The sequence below is a fragment of the Neomonachus schauinslandi genome, chromosome 2 (genome assembly GCF_002201575.2).
Source record: "Neomonachus schauinslandi chromosome 2, ASM220157v2, whole genome shotgun sequence".
Classification (NCBI taxonomy): Eukaryota; Metazoa; Chordata; class Mammalia; order Carnivora; family Phocidae; genus Neomonachus; species Neomonachus schauinslandi.
Window position 1 is genome coordinate 177,389,251 of NC_058404.1, and position 22,811 is coordinate 177,412,061.

A 22,811-nucleotide genomic window follows, 5' to 3' on the forward strand; every position below is an offset into this window, starting at 1 on the left:
TCAGAAGAGTTTCTTGATGGCCTACAGAAGTTCGAGCTTCAAAATAGATGAGTGTGGCTTGGCCCCCATGACGTTCATGTCCTCTAGCCCAGTTGTGTCCCAGGAGAAAGTCAGGAGGACTGAAGGCACCAGCTCACACTCGTTAAAGGCCAGGTTCTCATCCTGCGACAATTTCTGCCCTCCCAAAGCCAGCAGCTGGAAAGGAACCTGTGCTACCCACGGAGGAACCTGTATGGTACTGACTCCACCCCACTCCCAGGCGTAGGAAGTCCCCTAGAGGAGGCGGCCTTCAGTGAAGCGGATACACAGCAGCTTGTCGGTGTATTTTCACATCTCCTTTCATCTTCCTTCTCCCCTCCCTGGTTTTGGGCAGCAGCGCCCTGCAACTCCACTACCTCAGAGCTGAGCCTCTGCTCCTGCTATATCAACTCCGTCGGGAGGTGGAAGGAGTCCCCGGGGCAGAAGGAACTGGGAGGTCAAGGGCGAGGGCCAAGAACCTGGCACTGTAGGTCCAATTTGGCTGGCTCTGGCTCAGCGCTCAGCAGCTGCTCCTTGTCCCTCTCCAGGCTCTGGGGCTGGGCCGGGGTGACTTGGCTCAGACAATAGAACTCTGAGGTGCCCTCCTAATTGGGAAGCACTGCCTTCTGGAAACAGATGGCCTCAAAAAATGTAAGGGTCTCTTACAGGCAGTTAACACACTCCTGGAAAACATTGCTCTGCAGCTTGCTCTGTGGGTACCCCTCCTCCTTGGGATGAAGAGAGACATTGTCCAGGTACTTAGCAATAATGTCCATGCCCAGCTTCACCTTGTCCCACTTTCACCCTGTTAATGTGCAGATCGTCATGTTGGAGGCAGCCATTGGGTTGGTGGAAAAGTGTGAAAGGATGGCCTCTTTGCCGTGGGCACCCTGTTGGTTCTTTCTTGGGTTGGCCTCTGTGAGTGCACAGGTGAAGTTGACTCCAGGCACCGCCAGATGGGTGGAAACTTATTCTTTCTACTCAGGCACCTGGGGCTTCTGGGCTGCCACTGACAGATGCTTCAGCTCTCAGTTCCTTCCCCACTGGGTCCCGAATGGAGTCCAAGCTCTGGGCTGCTTCTGCTAGAGTTGGCCAGGACAATTTCCACTGCCATCTGAGGCTTATGGATAGGTCCCTGGCAGGTGACCAAATGAGAAATGTGTACTAATAATAAATTCATTGTAACATTTGTAATTGTGAAAATGGAAACTAAAAATTGAGCAAAAATAGAATGATTAACCATGGACTACATGTGTGATATTGCATAAAACGTCAAACATATGACACTGCTGATCATGAGACATACCATTATTTATACCGCACCAAGGGGAAAAGAAACCAGAGGGAATTACAATTATATAACAGTATTTATTATAGGCCATATGTAAACATGAGAAATCTGCATCTTAGAAACAAATATAGTTTACTAAGGGGTGGTTGGAAATAATGACATGTTTCATATATATTGCAATATTTCTAAAATAGTTGGGGGTGTGTGTTTGTGCATATGCATGTACACAAGCACATAACAGGTCGTGTGCTGGCAAAAGTTTGAGAACTGGCTTTTCACCTACGGTGACTCTCCTCATATTTATAGTATTTACCAATTTCATAGTGTAAATAGCCCCACTATAGCTCATATGAAGCCACCAACATGCTGTGACTTAATGCAGATTTGGGAAAAAAATGCCTTTGTAAGCCAGTATGAGCCAGCTTCAGCATTCTATATAGCTATAGATAGAGTACATGGCCTTTCTTTCTAATTTTCTATGCATCTATGTATTTCTCTATCTCTCCACATGCATTAACGTGCACATTTATAAATGTGTGTCTATATATGCATGTGTATAATTTTAAAAAGGTTTTTGTTGTTATGGAAGTTAGTGTAAATTTGGAGTTGTTTTCTTGAGAGATCTCTGTTTAATAGGCACAACACACTAGCCAATGTCTCCTTTTCATCCATAAAATATATTGACCATGGTTGCCCAAGGCAGACTGAAGGTTAGAGATTAGTAGGTTACTCTCAATTCTGGTCATGAACTTCTCCTCCCACCAAGAGTTGTGTGCTTAACAACATTCCGTTGTATTGTTCCCAAGTCTGTTTAGACTGGTGGCACATTTTCTTACAAATACTTCATTTATTTAACAATCACAAACACAAAATGTAAATGAAAATGTGAAGTGGGGGAGAACAAGAACTACTGGAACCCCACAAGCAAATGTAGGAACCCCTGTAAGGACTGGACCTTGTATCAGCTCTTGCTAACTTGATGTGGATGTTCTACAGGAGAAGCTGACTTCCTTCTCAGAGCTAAACACACACTTGACCCAGGCATCAGTCTGAAGGATTGGAGAAGGTCGAACAGTCACAGTCTGAGCTCCATGCCAACAAGGTAAGTCATCAAGTTACTGACAACGTGAGTCAGCTACAAAAGTGCCCAGCGACCCTGACCTGACCTTCGGAGCATAAAAAAGCAACATGGCTGCTGCTTTCCGGCAACCTTCTAAACCTAGCTCAAAAATCTTTCTTGGCCTACCTTAACCAGAAATATATGGGAAGGAGAATTCTGGGAAGCCGAGTTCAGCCGGGCAAAGCTGACATGTATATAGCCAACACATACAGTCAAGGTATTTTTTCCAGATTATTACTATGTTCTTTTTTGTTTTCTTTCTTTTAAAGATTTTATTTATTTATTTGAGAGAGAGAATGAGAGAGAGAGAGCAGGCACAAGAGGGGGGGAGCGGGAGAGGGAGAAGCAGGCTTCCCGCTGAGCAGGGAGCCTGAGGCGCGACTCGATCCTAGCACTCCAGGATCATGACCTGAGCCAAAGGCAGTCCCTTAACCAACTGAGCCACCCAGGCGCCCTACTATGTTCTTAACATTATTATTTTCTTACATAAATCATACTTTCTTTGATTTCAAATTTTGATTTAAAGGGTGTACCTAATAACACTTAAATAATAATTTGAATGCAGAATGTTCCTAGACTTTTAAAATACACATTGCCCAATATTTTATAATCTTCTTGTCCTCCTCTCAAAATGACATCAATGATTTTTTTTTTAATTTGACATTATTAGGTTATATAAAATTACTTAATTTGTTTTCACAGAAACAACAATGCTCTTTCTTTTTCATTTACATTTTGTGTTTGTGATTGTTAAATAAATGAAGTATTTGTAAGAAAATGTGCCACCAGTCTAAACAGACTTGGGAACAATACAACGCAATGTTGTTAAGCACACAACTCTTGGTGGGAGGAGAAGTTCATGACCAGAATTGAGAGTAACCTACTAATCTCTAACCTTCAGTCTGCCTTAGGCAACCATGGTCAATATATTTTATGGATGAAAAGGAGACATTGGCTAGTGCATTGTGCCTTTTGTATTGTCTCTGGTTTGGTCATTCCCAGATTCTCTCCAGATTTCTTCCCTTTCCAACAGCCCATCCTGCAGAACTCAAGCCCCGACATTAGGCATGAAGGTGACACATATATTGTTTCAAAATTTAACATGTAATTTAATAATGCTGAGTTCAACTCAATTAATTTGCCTGTGGTTCTTACTACAGCTACTTTCTTTTTCTCAATTTAACTAAAAGCCACTGGTAATTATGGTGCCAGATAACAGGACTATATATACTCTATATACTCAATAATGGTCATGACAAATTGAGAAAAATCACTATTACAAAGATGAAGAGTGTACGAGGGAAAACTTGTATAATACCATTTCGGCAGCCTACATCTTATCTTCAAAGGAAAAAAAAAATCATACCCTATAACCTCACAAACACATTTCTACTATTGAGCCTAAAAAATAGTATTGCACCTAAAGATGTGTAAATTAGGATACTTATATTACTTTCAAATTAAAAAAATAATAGAAACATCCATATTTCTGATAAAATAGAATAGTTAAGTAAATTAGGATAAATCTGTATGATGAAAAACTTATAAATTATTAAAAGAAGTAGCTCAGCTGCAAGAAAATATCAATGTAGGAAAATATCAATGATATAATTTAATATTTTAAATATCACTGTTGTAATTAATCATTTAAAGTGATATGAAATCAAATATACAATAATAATTTATGTATGTATATTTGTGCATTTCTGGATTTAAGTTTGTGAGTGAATGAAAGGCTAAAAAGAAAATATTTCATAATGTCAAGAGAATTTCATTTCTGAATGCAGAGATAAATGATATTGTTGCATTTAAATTCATTTTCCAAATTCTCTGTCTCTGTTGCTTTCATAATGATAAAACATATTTATATTTCAAAAAATATACATTACTAAGATTAGAAAGATACACATAGAGATACTTTTTATCTTTTTATAATAAATATCATTTATGACACAAATTATTTTTTATTATTTCTCTTAGGACCCAGAAATGTAGATATTTTAGCATCTAGGCAGCCTCATTAATTTGTTAATACTTAGAACTATTGTCCTAGGAATTTGTTTCTTCTCTGTATAGTCACAGAGCAGATAAAATATTTCAGATCTATGATCTACATATTTTCTAAACTCTGGGATTGGTCATCGTCCATAGCATTTTGATGCATCTTTCTAATCTATAATCACCCCTGCCATACCCATAAAATTCATGCCTCATGTTATATCGTATCATTGAAGTGTACTTTCTTTTTTCTTTATTCTGCACTGTAATGGCTAGACCATGCACCTTAAACTCTGAGCGCTCGAACTTCAAAATCACAGTCTCCAATCACATTTTTTCTTTTTCTTACACTCCAGATCCAAATAGATCAGGTATTAGACCCCACCATCTCCTCCCTGCTTGAGGTTTTATGCATTTTCTTATTTGCAATAGGTCCCATAATTCATTACTTCAATATTTGTTTGGCAGTATCCAGAAATATCTTGTCCCTATTCTTGAGTCAAGAAAAGCATCTTTTTTTCTCTGAAGCTACATGTAAGCCATTCATCCCAAAGGCCTCCAATTCTACCCATCCCGCAGTATAAATGTATTAGCCCTAATTTATGTTTTGTCTTCAGCACTTTGTGACATTTTTTGTATTGTCTCTGGTTTGGTCATTCCCAGATTCTCTCCAGATTTCTTTTATTCAAACTCAAATCGGTTATTTTAAGCAGAAGTCCTCTGTATCTTATCTTCTCAAGAAAATAGAGATTATCAACAAAGTATATTCTCAAAATCTATCCCCAAATTAATAATTGCGTCTTCTTTATCTCAGGAAAAAAATACCACATCTTGTAACCAAGATCAATCCAAACACCCATACTCTTGTCTTTCCTACAAACTTCCATCTATACAAATATGCTATATAATATCCATCTCTCTCTACCAGTAATTTATCTATTATGCTAAAATTTAACCACTTAAAACGATACACATTATTTATTATTATCTCAGTTTTTGTGACTCAGAAATGCAGTGTGACTTGACTACATGCCTCTTGCTCAAATTCTCACAAAAGGTTACAGTACAACTTGAGGAAGGCCCTGGTTGTGTCAGTCCAGACTAAGGGAGGATGGTCTTCCCAGATACTTTGCCTCCTGAGCACTTATTCTGCTCTCAGAGCTGCTTTCTGACTACAGATGTTTGGGGGGCCTAAATAACTCTTTTTCAGTTCAATCTGGTAATGTTTCTGCATATATATGTTAAAAGGACTTTGTAGTTCTTCCATACATCTTTTTGGGGTTCTTTCCATTAGATAGAAGAGATACCAACAAATCTCTTAGATACACGTCCATCTCTACCTTTGGCTTCTGGTGAGAAGGCTGAGGAGCAGCCCCTTACACTTCATAGAGACCCTGTTCTTTGATTGAGAGGGCCTGGGTAGCACACTCTTAATCTTTTTAAAGGCTTTATGTGACTGAACAGTACTCTGAGGTACACCTTTGATCTTTCTGAGGTCTTAATAAAAGATTTCACAGTCACACCTTCAGCTTCAGCTTCATACCATATTTTCCTGGTAGTGCCCTGGATTTAATCTTTGCTGAAGTCTTTTCTTAATTTTAGCACTTGATTTTTTTTTTTTTAAATCATCAAACCTGGCATCTTTCTTTTATGAGTTCTGTTCTCAAATTATTTCTTTCGTCTCACACTTTACTCTAAATAGCAAGAATAAACCAGCCAGAACCTTCAACACTGCTTTGAAATCTTCTTAGGTAGATCATGTAGACAACTAGTCATATGTTCAGCTTTCTGCATAACTGCAGAAGACAATGTTTTTTAAATTTCTCCTACTACATAATAATGATTGCCTTTCCTTCAGTTTTCAGTAGTAGTTTCCTCACTCATCCACAGGCTCCTCAAAGTCCTACATGCTATGAGGTGTGTTCAGTGCACTTTTAAGCCTTTACGATCACTCTCCTTAACGTCCTCTCTCTGGTTCCAATGCCTCTTCTGCATAAATGTTAGGAGAACATCCCAATTCTGGGTACCAAAATCTGTATTATCTATATCTATTATAACTATTATCCTTAAATAATTATTTATTGCTGCATAAAAAATTACCCCCAATCTTACTGGCTTAAAAGAAAGAAAAAAAAAATCATTGGTTACCTGATAGTTTCTGTTGGTCAGGAATTTGGGTGCAGCCTGAATGGTTCTGTGTCTGGTCTCTCAAGAGTCTGCAGTTAAGGGGCGCCCAGGTGGCTCAGTCGTTAAGCGTCTGCCTTTGGCTCAGGTCATGATCCCAGGGTCCTGGGATCGAGGCCCACATTGGGCTCCCTGCTCCGCAGGAAGCCTGCTTCTCCCTCTCTCACTCCCCTTGCTTGTATTCCCTCTTTTGCTGTCTCTCTCTCTCTCTCTCTGTCAAATAAATAAATAAAAATCTTAAAAAAAAAAAAAAGAGTCTGCAGTTAAGCTATTGGTTAGGACTGTAGGCATCTCAAGGTTCTCTGGGCTAGATTCTGCTTCCAAGCTGAATCACTTGACTAGCAACTTACAAAATGGCAGATGGGTTGCCTAAGATGGAAATCACAGTCTTTTTGTAATATATAATCTCATAATTGACATCTCATGCCTTCAGCCAAATTTTATTCATTAAAAGTCATTCAATAGAGCCAGCTCATACTCAAGAGGAGAGCACTATGACAGGGTAGAAATCCTTGGGGGCCATTTTACAGATTTCTTACCACACCTAACCACCATCTTATCTCTCTAAGACACAAAGAAGTTTTTTTATTCTCTTCCTCACCTGCCAATAACTCAACCTGTTGTGATGTCTTCTCTGATTTTATTATTTTACTCAAAGTACATTGTACATTGTGGACCAATAACTCTCTGATTGTCATATCCAGGGGGTCTTTATTAGATTCTTTCTTAGTGAAAATATTAATCTTACTAAGATTCTCTTTCCTTCCCCTTAGAATGAATTATATGACATTACTGTAATCTCAATTTCCTTTTAGAGACTTTCTTCTTAACTTCTTGCATTGCCCCTTCATGTAACTTCTCTTTAAATGTTAAAGTACCCAATCTATTTCCTTTTTTATATATTTTCTTCAGAAAATTTTAGTTCTTTCTATGGCTATCTCTCTTGATGTTCCTCAAATTTATACTCCCATTCTGTGCTCTCTATTGATATTTATATTTGTATTTCTGATTTTGACACCTACCTTGTGATCTCTCTACCCTGGTGTGATATAAGCAGCTGAAATTTAAAATGTTCTAAAGTTTCATTTATTTATTTATTTACTTGAGAATGAGAGAGAGAGAACAGGGGGAGGGGCAGAAGGAGAGAGAGAATCTCAAGCAGAGTCCCTGCTGAGTGCAGAGCCATATGCAGAGCTCCATCTCATGACTCTGAGATCATGACCTGAGCTGAAATCAAGAATCAGAGGCTTAACTGATTGAGCCACTCAGGTGCCCCAAAATGTATATGTGATTTTGGACTACCTAGATAGTGTGTTAAATGTGGATTTTGATTCAACAGGTCTTTAGGGAGTTTGAAACTGGGCACTTCTCACAAACTCCCAGGTGATGCCAAGGCTATTGGTCCTTAGAACTCTCTCTGAGAAACAAGATTCTAAATTACACTTATTTCTTATCCTCAATAACAGTTTTCCTTTTGGAAGTACTTGATCATTTAGTGAAAGCATCATTATATATATATACCTCCAAACTAATATCTGGTGATTACACCAGCTTTTTTTATTATTATTATTGTTTTATTTTGTTTTGTTTAGATTTTATATATCTTATGAGAAAGACAGTGAGTGAGAGAAAAAGAAAGAGAGAGCACAAGCAGGGGGGAGAGGCAGAGGGAGAGGGAGAAGACTCCCCACTGAGGAAGGAGGCCAATGAGGGATGCAATCCCAGGACCCTGGGATCATGACCTGAACTGAAGGCAGATGCTTAACCAACTGAGCCATCCAGATGCCCTGAGTTTAGTTCCTTTTCTGGTTGTTTGTTTGCTTATTTATTTTATTCTAATGTCTTCTCTAACTTGTCATAAAATTATGTACATCTAATTTCTTTTTTTTTTTTAAGATTTTATTTATTTGAGAGAGAGAGAGTGAGCAGTGGGGAGGGGCAGAGGGAGAGGGAGAAGCAGACTCCCTACTGAGCAGGGAGCCTGATGAGGGGCTTGATCCCAAGACTCTGGGATCATGACCTGAGCCAAAGGCAGATGCTTAACCAACCTAACCACTGAGGCACCCCTGTACATCTAATTTCTATAAATTATTTGAATCTGGTCTCTGATCGCCATTCATAGCCTACACTAAAACTTAATCTGGATTATTACAGAAAACTCCTAAGCAATCTATCTGCTTTCAAATACATCCTCCATCTTGCTGCAAGAATAATATAAGTTTATTATATGACTATTCTTTGCCTTCAAGATAAATTTCAAAGTTAAGCTTTAAATATAACACATTTCATGATCTATACTTTGCCTACCTTCCAAGTCACTCTTTCCAGAAATTTATTTGCCATAGTCAGTCTTAATTTTCAGAATTTTTCTACCCAATGGTACACTTACCAGATGTAAATCCCCTGAAAAATGACTGTCAATTCCACAAGGTTAAGAGCTCTGGTAATTTTGGTTCTTTAGTCACATTTTAACTTTTCTCATGCATGCACAATGTGTTCCCTCTCTGGCTGTGTCTCTCTCTGTCAATTAAATAAATGAAGTCTTTAAAAAAAATAATGAATATATATTCTATAAATACTGTGGAATCAAACATTTACAATAAAGGTTTTATTTTAACTATTTAAAATAAAATAGTAAATCTTCAGTTTCTATTAATTATTGATGATCTTATCTGTCTATATATATATATATATATTTTTTTTTTTTTTTCTTCCTAATGCCTTTGCTTTGATTGTATCAAAGTGTCTTTATTTCTTTTTTACTTTAGGGATATATTATGTTATGGTGTATAATTGTTTGGCCACCTGCTGCAACAGTGTCTCACATTATAAAGATATTTGGTCATTAGTCCATATAGTTATTTCACGCATGAGAATTATCATTTTTAATTTGGCAGCAGTGAACTAACACCCCAGCATGTGTTCAAAACTACCACCTCCAAAGAGCAATAAAGAGAGTTGACTAAGTTGATTAAGACAATAAAACTATCAGAACTGCTTCAGGGCTAACAAAAATGCTTACATCAACTCATACTGCTTATAATTGCTAGTATTTTTTTCTATTTTTCTTAATGACAATAAGCAAGCTACTAATTCAGGTTGTAAATTAAAATGTACATAAAATGATAATGTAGGTAATAAATTTAAGAAATCACCCATTGAAACTTTAATTATCAAGATATTTCAGTGTAAAGTGCACCATGATAAGATACTAAGCTAAATATATTCAAGTAACAGGCATTCAGTCTTCATATTCAGAATACCACAACTATTAGGAATGAAAATGTAAATGAACTGAAAATGTAATTGGTGAAAAAAATACAGAAGTTACAAGAGTACATTTTGCCTGTTGGCTTCAAGAACTGTTACCTGAAACTATAATTTCTTTTGATAACATTTCAGAGTACAGAGTAAGTAGGAAATTTGTAGTTATCTAGTGAATATAGGTTATATGAACAGTTAAACTACTCAATTCAAGGAGAAAAACTGTCATTTTTCATTAAAATTGTGCTTTAACAGTTAATGCAGTTTTAATTGACTATTATTTATTCTATAAAGAATATATTTATATAAATATAAATTTAGAAATTTCCCTTTTTGATTTATTTATTGGTAAAGAATGTTGATGCAGCACACACAAAGTTTAGAAGTTTAATAAATAACTGACTATAAAAACTGGATGGGATATTTTGCTCCATGTATAACCTAAATATATTAGGAATTCATCAATTTTTTTTTTTTGGTCCTTCTTTGTAAACTGAAATAAATTTATAATCAACATAACAGCAACAATAATGAAATTAAAAGAAGCTACCAGGATATATTTTATGGAAGTTTCCAGTCAAAACACAAAACACAATAATTTTATTGAATAGAAGTGTGACACATTTTACAAAACAACTAATATGAAGATAATCTGTTTTGTTTTATTTGGTCTTCATTCTGAAGCACAGTTCTCAAGAGGAACTGTGAATTAGAATCACCTGGGAGGTTTTTTCTCCCTACTTTTTAGCTTTATTGAGTTATAATTGACAAATAGGAATTGTATACATTTTAGGTGTACAGTCTGATATTTTAATATATGTATATATAGTGACACAATCACAACAATCAATCTAATTAACATAACCATTGTCTCACATACCTTTTTTATTCTTTTTTTTTCCCCTTGTGGTGAGAACACTTGAGATCTACCCTCTTAACAAATTTCAGAAATACAGTACAGTATTGTTACTATAGTCACCATGCTGTACATTGGATCCTCAGAACTTACTCATTTTGCATAACTGAAATTTTCCATCCTTTGACCTAGTCTATACAGACCAATCAAATTGGAATCTGAAGGTGAAATCCAGACATCAATTATTTTTGGAAACTTACCAGATGATTCTAATGAAATTTTCTGTATAGGCTCTTCACCCTTTAAATATCCTATCATCCCTATGTTAACAAACTACATATAAACTTAAAATAATGTGAAATCAATTATTTAAATATGGCTTTTTATATTTTCTTTGTTTTTCTTTTGTTCAAAATTTCTTTTGGTGTTTATTTTAAAAATGAATGACACATCATATACATTTCATTGTTCAGCTCTAATACTTATAATTTACACATTTTGTTGTTTTTAACAGTGGAACAAACACTCCAAGATGATTATATAGATTATATGACCAGTCATTGATAAAATCAGATATTCTTTTACATTAAAATTTTTCACATATTCCTTAAATTGTGAGAAGTCTTTGAAGTATCTGAGGCTCTGGCTAATATACCTGTCAACTCTCAGAAATTTCTGCTTAATAGAGGGAAAAGCTGCTTCTGTGCACACAGGTGAGTTTAAGTGAAAATTTAGTTTCTTTTATTTATTTGAAGTGTTAGTTTCTCCTGGGTTACTGGGAGCGAATCCAGCTGGGCCCGGGTGAATTCAAAGGCCACATTCAGCAGAGGCCACAGTTTCTGCTGGAATTACAACAAAAAAGATAAAATAGAGCAATGTAAAACTTTCATTTTGAGAACAGGGATATTGTAAAATATTTCTGCTTTGTGCTTTTCACCATGGTTTGGAAGTAGGTGCACAATGTTTGGTATATTCCTGGTGCTGTTTCTTCTTGTTTTTAATTAGGCATAATGCAAAATTTAGTAAGTTGAGAATTGCTTTAAATAGAAATTGATTTATTTTGAAAGTTTCTTTAACACAAATAATATAGTTAATCCCTGTTTGCCTAGACATATTCCATAATTGGGATAAAAGAGTATTTTTTTAAAGCTACTAATTGGAAAGAGAAGCAAACACAGTTGAAGTATAAAACATATGACTTTTAAAAAGAATAAGAAAATGAATTCATACATCCAAAGATATAAAGTGAATGCTATTTCATAATAATTTCTGGTACCTAATGGGATAAATAAAAAATAATCATTATCCTAAGACTTTTTATACTCTAGTTGGCTCAGAAAGATAAATAAATGGACTGAGCAAATATATAGCATAACATTAACTGATGCTAGAGAGATAGAATGCTTATTGCTATTTGGAGTATATTTCTTTTTAAGTGTAAATATATATGTAGCCATGATTGGATTTCAGTAAGTTTCTATGTAGATATTTACAATTATTTGTCTAGCTAAGGACTGACAAAAGGCAAAGAATGGGACAGCCATGCTGATTGATAACTTTTATTCCAATTTTTTCCAATTGTAGTAATTGATATATTTTTTTTCAGCACTGACCTTTGTTACGGAGTAGATGTAGGTAGATTACAAAAATAAGTGCAAGAACTATAGGGAGATCTTAGAAACTGGCTAAAATGCATGAAGTTGTTTGTACTATTAATTGTCCATTTTGTGGTAGAAATTTAAGTTTTATTCAAGTAAAATATCTCACATTTCAATTATAATCTGAGAAATTTGGGCAGATGTTTTTTAGTGTTTTAACTTATTGGCCTCATATTATCCTACCCCATCACCTGGACAAAAACAAAAACAAAAACAAGCATATTATTGTTGTATTTTTCAATGAATAAATACCAAATGTGTTAATTTGGCTCCAAATTCTTTCTTTTTTCCAACAAGTTAATATGATTCATGGAATTATTGTTATGAAGCTATAACCTCAATGCTTTTCACCTTATGATTAAAGCCCATTGGGTTGAAGATGGGATGTATGGCTTTCCTTTAAGGCCACAATGACTTGTTGAGTGGGTATTTAGGTCACAACAATACAGGCAGGGGGTCCTTCTTAAGTTTGGGTTATGTATGTGTGACTGAAGAAATCCAATTTTATTCAGCCACTAGAATGTGAAACGCATTCTGATGGATGAACCTGGAGAGCAGAGCATCTATTTTCCCCAACACCTTTTATATCTTTATTATTATTATTATTATTATTATTATAACAATTCAATCTCTCAAATACAAAAGTATTTTTTCTGGTTATGGATTCATTGCTAAAACCTTCCAGATGATAGTGGTAGAAAAATAATTAAGCTGGAAAATTGCACACTTGGAGGATAGCAAATATCAAAAATTTGTGGTCTAGGTTGTCTCATTACATATTTGAATAGCTATTTGACATTTAAAAATCTCCGGCTGCAAAAATGTTGACATAAATTTCCCCAGTTTATATAAATATCAGCCTCCTAGTTTTCCAAAGGTTTACTTTATTGATCTTATCTCTCTTCTTGAGATTGTACAGCAGAATCTTAACAACTCCCCTATCATTTGAAGCCTGTGTACATATTGTTAAGCTTTGTTAAGTTATAAGCTCAACCAAGCTTAATGCCATGTTAAGAATCACAAAAGGATGTTGTTTTTAAAGAGAATAAATTGTTTACAGTTTTTTCAAGGCTGACTTTAAAGTTCTTATGAAATTATTAGAGTTTACATTTTCTAAAATAAAGAGTTTACATTTTCTAGTTAACTTAGGAACAACAGGATTTTTAAAAATTAGATGTGCATTAATTTATTCATTCAATAAATATTTATTGAGAAACTGTTATATACTAGGCACTTTTCCAAGTTCTAAAGATAAACAGCCTTAGTATTATAGGTATTTTAAACACATTATTAGTTTAGAGGGATATTTGATCAAAAATAACCCATGGAACATTTATTTTAGAATTTCCTTTTTTTTTTTTTTAAGATTTAATTTATTTGACAGAGAGAGAGGGAACACAAGCAGGGGTAGTGGGAGAGGGAGAAGCAGGCTTCCCGCAGAGCAGGGAGCCCGATTCGGGGCTCGATCCGAGGACACCGGGACCACGACCCCAGCCGAAGGCAGACGCCCAACGACTGAGCCACCCAGGCACCCCGAGACGATGTCTTTTTATTTTTATTTATTTATTTATTTATTTTTAAAATATTTTATTTATTTATTTGAGAGAGAGAGTGAGAGAAAGAGCACAAGAGGGGGGAGCGGGAGAGGGAGAAGCAGACTCCCTGCTGAGCAGGTAGCCCAATGCGGGACTCGATCCCAGGACTCCAGGATCATGGCCGGAGCGGAAGGCAGTTGCTCAAACAACTGAGCCACCCAGGCGCCCCTAAATCTATCTTTTTTTTTTTTTAAAGATTTTATTTATTTATTTGAGAGAGAGAATGAGATAGAGAGAACATGAGGGGGGGAGGGTCAGAGGGAGAAGCAGACCCCCCCGCTGAGCAGGGAGCCTGATGCGGGACTCGATCCCGGGACTCCAGGATCATGATCTGAGCCGAAGGCAGTCGCTTAACCAACTGAGCCACCCAGGCGCCCCTATTTTAGAATCTCTTGATGGGACAACTTAAAAATGATGATTTCTGGGTCCCATCTGAGATCCAATGAATCATATTATTTACCCATGGTTCCTAAGAATATGCATTTTAGCAAGTCTCCAGGTGCTTCGTGGCATAGGACATCTTTTTGTTTTGGTTCTAAGTTTATGTGGTTTTGAAAAGTAGGATGCCAGATTCTATATTAAAATAAATGTGGGCTCTGGACCAATACAAGAAATAGAATGAATGGCCAGCTCCTGGCTGTGTTTAAAGTCTTTTTAAAATATTTCTGTCTCAGGCTCCAAAAACAAAATGCTAGCTCTAGCATTTGATCATATTTTCTTCCTTGTATACTATTTCTTGTAAAAGGGCTCTGGATTTCACTCAGGTTTCTTCTGCAACTATTAATGGCTATGACGTCTACAGATGAATTACTTTACTGCTAATAACCAGACCTAGATTGATCAATTATAGTTCATTACAAAACCTTATAGTCAGTTGGAGTAATGGTTAAGTATTTCATCAGATTTTGTTTTCATAACTCTTAACAATTAAAAAATCTCATCGGGGTGGCTGGGTGGCTCAGTCGTTAACATCTGCCTTCGGCTCAGGTCGTGATCCCAGGGTCCTGGGATGGAGTCCCACATCGAGCTCCCTGCTTCTCCCTCTCCCACTCCCCTTGCTTGTGTTCCCTCTCTCTCTGTCAAATAAATAAATATAATCTTTAAAAAAATAAATAAATAAATAAATAAAATAAAAATCTCATCAATTGACACCTACTAAATATTTCAATGAAATTGATATTAATCCATACAAGATACTCTTTTATAGTCCCAGAGGAAGCTGAAATTTTTATGAGTTCTAATGTTTCTCAGTGAGATAAAATGATATTTTAAAGGAACAGGATACAAGTGTTCATAATAAAATGTCCTCACCATATAAAGTTAACAATGTGCCCAGTGAGAACTCACCAATTAACATTTTCTAAGCAATTGACCAGCTTAAAGGAAACCATTTCATTTTTTTTTTTTAAGATTTTTATTTATTTGACAGAGAGAGACACAGTGAGAGAGGGAACACAAGCAGGGGGAGTGGGAGAGGGAGAAGCAGGCTTCCCGCGGATCAGGGAGCCCGATGTGGGGCTCGATCCCAGGACCCTGGGACCATGACCTGAGCCGAAGGCAGACGCTTAACGACCGAGCCACCCAGGCACCCGGAAACCATTTCATTTTTAATTAAAATTGTGGTTCCTAAAAAAGTATAGCCAGGGAGTAAGGTGTGTACACATGCCTGTGTATGTGTGTGTGTGTGTGTGTGTATGATATACTTCTTGAACACTGCAAACAATTTGAAAATGCAACATATTTTACTTGATCTTAAGAACCAAGAAAAAAAAAAAAGAACCAAGATATGATATTAGAAGTGTGACATTTTGAGGCATATTTCTTTACATGTAGGAAGTTCAAAATAAAGATGGAAATACACACATTTATTTCTATTGAAAATTAAATGTGTTTTAAATATGTTGTGTAATTTAATTACAGTTATTCAAAGGTGATTTATTAGACACTTCATTCATACAGCATGAACGGCAAGAAGAGGGAAACAACTCATAAAGGCCTTCTAAGTACCATTTAGAGAGCTCAGGATGCCCCTTATAATCAATCACTAATACCTTCAGAGACTTCATGGTCACATAAATGTGGATTCTTGGATTATAACTGCTGAGTGAAACACTAACACAAAAATAGCCTGTGTTTTGTTCTGTAATATAACTCATTAATTGCCCACATCCATGGCTGACTTGGTGAATAGCTAATTATTTATTAATTTCAAATTCTTTTTAAATTATTCTCTTCTTATTATATCATCTCTAAGCCTTTGCATACATCCATACCCTTCAATGTGTAATTAATTGGTTAAACTGTTAAAATACAGTTCTTTCCTAAAGAATCATCCTTTGCGTTGCTTAATTCAGTCCAAAAAAGAATTTTTGACAAAACTTTTTTTTTTTTTACCTAGAGAAGGTTAAAGAGAATAAAGAATAGGATTGTAAAGAAAATTGTATTAGGAAGTATTTGAATATTCATTGGCTTTTATAGTTATTGTGTGTAATAGTTATTGTGTATAATTGTTTTCTTATTTAAATATTTCTATGCCTCTAATTTTTTAGAGTATCATGCTTTAAGTTATATTCCCCAAGAGAATGAGATGGATACAAAAAACAGCATAAAGCTTTTTCCTGACAATTCTGCAAAGAGCATTATGAGCCTGACATACAAATAATTATAGTAAAAATTACAATGGTAGTAAGAGTAGCTAACTCTTATGTAGCTCTTAGTATGGCTTAAAGAGTGATTTGCATGCTTTAGATATATAAACTTATTTTTCATGACAAATCTCCTAGATGGGTACTATTATTACCTCCATTTTATAGAAGAGAAAAGTAAGGCACAGAGAGGTGAAATTCCTTACACAGAGACATACATCTAGTAATTGGTAAAGCTAGAATTAAAATACAAACAGTCTGGCTGCCGAATAAGATTTAAAATGTTGAATCAATCATAATTTGTCAGAAAAGAACCCTGGGGGAAAAATAAATAAATAAAATGAAACAAAATAAAATAATTTGGATCTTGCTAAATGTCAAAGACTTTGAATTCCTTTTGAATTATAAACAAAAATCACATAGTGATCTATCATTAGAAATTATTTTATGATCTGTCAGCTGGCAAGTTGATTAGGTTTTCCTTTAATTTTGGCAAAAACAAAGAATCGCAACATCTGAGTTACTAAAGCATTTGCTACCCAGTCATTAATCTCATTCACTTCATAAGACCACTACCAACATTTAGAACCCTCCATTGGTTTTGTACCACAGGTTATTTTTTGCTTAAAAACTATGCTCCATTGTACAGTTAGGAATGGGTAATTGAGGAAGAGGAAGTGTGAAAAGCAGCTGCCAATGATGTGTATGTACCCGAGCAGATCAAATTTAAGAAATAATACTTGGGGAAGCTAAGGATCTGGAAATTTATTCTGTTAAAGCTATTTAGATGTCTATGTTTACACTTTGGAAAGTGTATAAAACCCTGGGAGGTGGGGGTAAGTACAAACAAGTAGTCCAATATGAAAGTTATTTAATAGAACTTCTATTTTCAAATATGCATAAGAGAAATCTGTAATCCTGATAACCAGGAGAGATCCAAGTGTAAATTAATTTTTGGTGTAATTTTTCCCCCGTGTGCCATCCACGTGTATCTTTGGTTTATAGCATGTATAATGTGGTGGTATAAATAATCTGCACTTTAGTCTTTCTTTTCTTGCTAACCAGATCAAAGTCATCACTGTACTTAAATTTTTTCAAGAGTTTATGTTCACAAGATCACCTCCTCCCATTTTGTTTGTTTGTTTATTTGTTTATTTATTTTTTAAAGATTTGAGAGAGAGAGTGAGCATGTGAGTGGGGGTAAGGGCAGAGAGAGGATCCGTGAGCAGACTCCCCACTGAGCAGGGAGCCTGACTCAGGGCTCCATCTGAGGACCCTGAGACCATGACCTGAACTAAAACCAACAGTCAGATGCTTAACCTACTGAGCCACCCAGGCACCCCATCTCCTCCCATTTTAAGGCTTCTCTACCAAATTCGATATGTAGTATCAGATAGGATATGCCTACTCTTAACACTAGTTTATCAGCTTAGAACTACACAGCCTTTGTTCTTACTCTGTCTTCACCACCTGCTAGCTGTGAGATCCTGTCACTTCTCTGTGCCTAGTTTTACTCATTTGAATAATGGAATAAAGAGAAGTATCTACATTTTAGAGTTGATTTGAGGATAACATCGATTATCATGTATAAAACAATTAGAATAGTGCCAGGCACATAGGAATACTTAGTAAAAAGTTAAGAATTATTACTATCATTTAACTATATGTTATTTTTTTAAAAGATTTTATTTATTTATTTGACACAGAGAGAGAGAGCACAAGCAGGGGGAGCAACAGGCAGAGGGGGAAGCAAGATCTCTGCTGAGAAAGGAGCCCGATGTGGGACTTGATTCCAGGACCCTGGCATCATAATCTGAGCTGAAGGCAGACACTTAACCAACCCAGCCACCCAGGCTCCCTAACTATATGTTATATATATGTTATATTAATATATGTTATTTTCATCAGATACAATGAATTTCTTCAATTTGAATATTCTAAAAAAAAGAAAAAGAAAATTCTATTATGGAGACCATTTATTGAGTACATATGAACTTCTACTCACTGGGTTGAATTTTCCATGCACCATCTTATTTCAACTTCTGAAAAATACTGTAAGGTGGATGTTATAAAAATTTATTTTTACAAATGAGGCTTAGAAAAACCAAACCATTTGCTTAAGTTTGTACCTCTAAAACTATGAGTAAGATTCAGGTATTTCTGTCTACTTGTCTGTCCACTGATCTACAGATCTCATATGGAAGAATGATAGTGGAAACAAAAACCAAGAAAAAGCTGCCTATCTGTGCATAGACTCACCTAATGCATTTATATAGGATGAGAGATGTGCCACCCAGATTGCCCTCAGGACTGAAGCTTTTTTCCAGTGACTGTGAAATGTCACCGCTGAGGGCTAACAGCTGAGTCCCCCTCCAGGGATTTCCCTCAGCAGAGAGGAGCTGCTTTTCTTAAGGTTGAGAACTTCCCAGGGGGCAGTAGTGCTCATTCAATACGTGGTCAACACGGTGATATATAAATCTGACTCCTCTTGTTCTACTTTAGGTCATCTCAGAAGGGCCATCCCAGGCCCGGAGTTCCTATATGATTTGCTGGGGCCTCTGTTGGAACCGAATTGCAGTTCAACTTCTTGTTCTGTCCAATCCTGCTTTCCTCCACCTTTACAATTATGATCCCTCCAGCTTTACCCCATAAACCATCCTGACTAAAATCTTTGTCTCAGGATCTGTTTTCTGAAGAGCCCAAGCTCTGACACACTGCCTATTTTTGGAATTATGAATTAAATCCCCACTCCAAAGAAAACTACAATGCATATTGTAGAAATTTCCATTCAACTAATCTTTGTACTAGAATTAAAATCTGTGATTTATTTTGAAATTTTCTCTGAAAAACTTTAATTTTAGAAAAATATCAGTAATAACCTCATTACTTTTAAAGGTTTCTATTACAAATATGTTTTAATAATTCTAATTTCAGTAATCATTATTCACTACGTTACAGTTTAAAAAATGTGTTTTTTTCTGTATAAAACAGGCTATATACTACCTAGCCACAGATTTGGAAAAATGAAAAATACATTAAGTGTGTCCCATACTAATTTCTTTCTCTATCTCCGTGACCATTCTACAAGTATGAAAAAGGGACAGTTACAATATACTGTGTAAAAAGAAATGTACTTAGGTATAACTCTGGTAAAGGAGGTGGCAATTTCTATTGGAACTAAAAAGACTATATAAAAATTAGAATTTCTATAATATTTCAGAAAATAGTGTCTTCTCTCTGCATAATTTAGGATTCTGGAAATCATCGGGCCCAAATTCTACATTTTATATATGAAGAAAATAAAGCCCAGTCCAAATGATAATTTTGCAACAGAAAAATTATAAATTCCTGAAAAATCAACACTCTCTTATGAGTATTTTTTTTTATCTCTGAAGATACAAATTTAAGAATTCAAGAAATGTAAAAAACAAATCAAACCAAAAAGGTACCACTATACACCTATTAGAAAGGCCAAAATCCAGAACACTGACAATACTAAATGCTGGTGAAGATGCGGAGCGACAGGAATTCATTCATTGCTGCTGGGGATAAATAGATGGAGCATAATAGGTGGGTTTTTAGGGCAATGAAAGTACCTAGTATGATACCATAATAATAAATTGTGTCTTTATACATTTGACAAACTTATGGAATGTATAAGACCAAGAGTGAACCATAATGTAAAATATGGATTTGGGGTGATTATGATGTATTAGTGTAGGCTCATCAATTGTAACAAATATACTACTCTGGTGGGGGTGTATTTGGTAATGGGGGAGACTATGCATGTGTAGGGAGGGGAAATTTATAGGAAATCTCTATACCTTCCCTCTTAATTTTGCTGTGAACCTAAAGCTGCTCTTTAAAAAATCTTTAAAAAAATGAAATCAAGTGTCCAAAGTTTATAAGGAATTCCTACAAATCAATAAAAAGGTAAAATTTTGATCTCTCTTAACAATCAGAAAAAAAACACTAAAACAATTAAGAGATACTATTAGGTAAGCATATATTATATTTAAATTGAATTCAGTTGACTTTGAGAAGGAAACATTTAATTTTTGCCCCTATTATGTTTGGCATGGTTCTAGATGCTTTATCCTCATCTCCTCTCTTCATGAAGTCTTAGAGCAAACTAATGAATGATTTTTATTATCTTCATCATACAGATGAACAGTTTGAACCTCAGAACAGTTATAAAACATGCCCCCCCCAAAAAAACTGCAGGTAAAAATTCTGACCAGGATTCAAAAATTATATTTAAGTTTAATGTCTATAATTTTTCTGTTAAGATATATGTATGTGTATGTGTTGGATGAATGGAAAGTTACAGTTTGGTAAAAGACAAAACCTTGAGCCCATATCTGTTAATTCACAAGGACAGAGAATATGCTCTAATCTAACCATTTTTGTATCCTAATATCTACGAGCAACAGGAACACTGTTAAAAATGGAATAACTCAGCATTAAAAGACTAGGGTCGGGGCGCCTGGGTGGCTCAGTCGTTAAGCGTCTGCCTTCGGTTCAGGTCATGATCCCAGGGTCCTGGGATCGAGCCCCGCATCGGGCTCCCTGATCCGCGGGAAGCCTGCTTCTCCCTCTCCCACTCCCCCTGCTTGTGTTCCCTCTCTCGCTGTGTCTCTCTCTGTCAAATAAATAAATAAATAAATAAAATTTAAAAAAAAAAGACTAGGGTCATATTTTTATATTTAAAATTGTAGTATATTTGAGAACATATTTTAAATTTTGGAAATACATACCTGCTTCATCAGGAGTGGTTTTAACCTGCTAAAATGTTTGGCTTACAGAACACATACACAGAAACTAGAATATAGTTCTCCAAGCTAGTAGTTACGAAAATATATGACAACTACATCAGTGTAAATGGCAGATTCCTTTCAATATATTTTGGCATGTTCCTATTTTTACCCCAAATAGTTATGAGTCAGAACAAATTAAGGTTCTAGGGGCAGCCCTTATGCAAAATGAAAATGCAGATTGTTCTTTGAATCAAGCCTCCATCTTGGCCTTAGGGGAAAAGTGCTGAAGAGAAAGCAGAGCTGTAGTAAGGAACATTCTTCTGTTGTATTTTGTTAGAAACCAAATCAGCAAAATACCCAGAAAGCATTATAAGTAAATGGTCTTCATGCAAGAAGCCAATTTTGTACATTGAAAAAAAAAAAAAAATTCTGTGCTACATGTTCCAAAATTTGAAAGAAAAATATAAAGAAAAGAAAACATTAGCTATTCAAAGAAATACTGGCTAAATGGCAACTCTTTGAAGCAATACTTACATCAAAGGATATACTCAACTGTCAAAGACACCAAAGATGTTTATATAGAATAATAATTATAACAACTGTAAGAATTAACCCAACTTACTATCACATTCATGTTCAGAGTGCCTTCTCACTTATTTGCTTGCTTAGCCCTTGCTGGTGACAATAAGGTTTATTATGATAATCAATTGATTTAGTCAGGGTTCCTTAAGGAACTAAATGTCAAACTCAGAGTGAGTAATTTGAGGAGATTTTAGTAAAGGGAATATTTTTTAATGTGGGCAGGATTTAAGAAAACCAACAGGTGATATAGTTCAGTAGAAAAGGGCTGGTTGAAGAGGAGAGAGATTACCCAACCTAGGTGGGATAAGAGGAAAAAAAAAAAAAAAAGCTTTTGGAGAGGGACATGTGTAGTTGCAGCAACCTACAAAGCATGGAAATTTGAATATCTGGAAGTTACCTTGGGTAAATAACCAAAATCTTGTAAACCACAGTAGGAATGTCTATTGATTTTTGCATGATATGATTACCCTTGCAAATATCAGTATTAATAATATTAGTAATATCAGCATTACTCCTGGAAAAACTTGGAGGCAATTCACAATGTGTATTTGAGGCCATGTTGCAATGTTTTTTCTTTTCTTTTCTTTTTTTTTTAGAGTTTATTTATTTGACAGAAAGAGACACAGCGAGAGAGGGAACACAAGCAGGGGGAGTGGGAGAGGGAGAAGCAGGCTTCCAGCAGAGCAGGGAGCTCGATGTGGGCCTCGATCCCAGGAGCCTGGGATCACGACCTGAGCCGAAGGCAGACGCTTAACGACTGAGCCACTCAGGCACCCGTGTTGCAATATTTTTTCTCAGGAGGACCCAGCTTCCCCCAGGTCAAGGCACTCCAATTCTGTGAAT

The 22,811-nt window shown here is 35.7% G+C and overlaps 1 pseudogene; it reads right to left on the bottom strand.

The window, feature by feature from the left end:
• LOC110580188 lies at positions 1-22,526 on the bottom strand (annotated as a pseudogene).
• Positions 22,527-22,811: the final 285 nt, after the last annotated feature.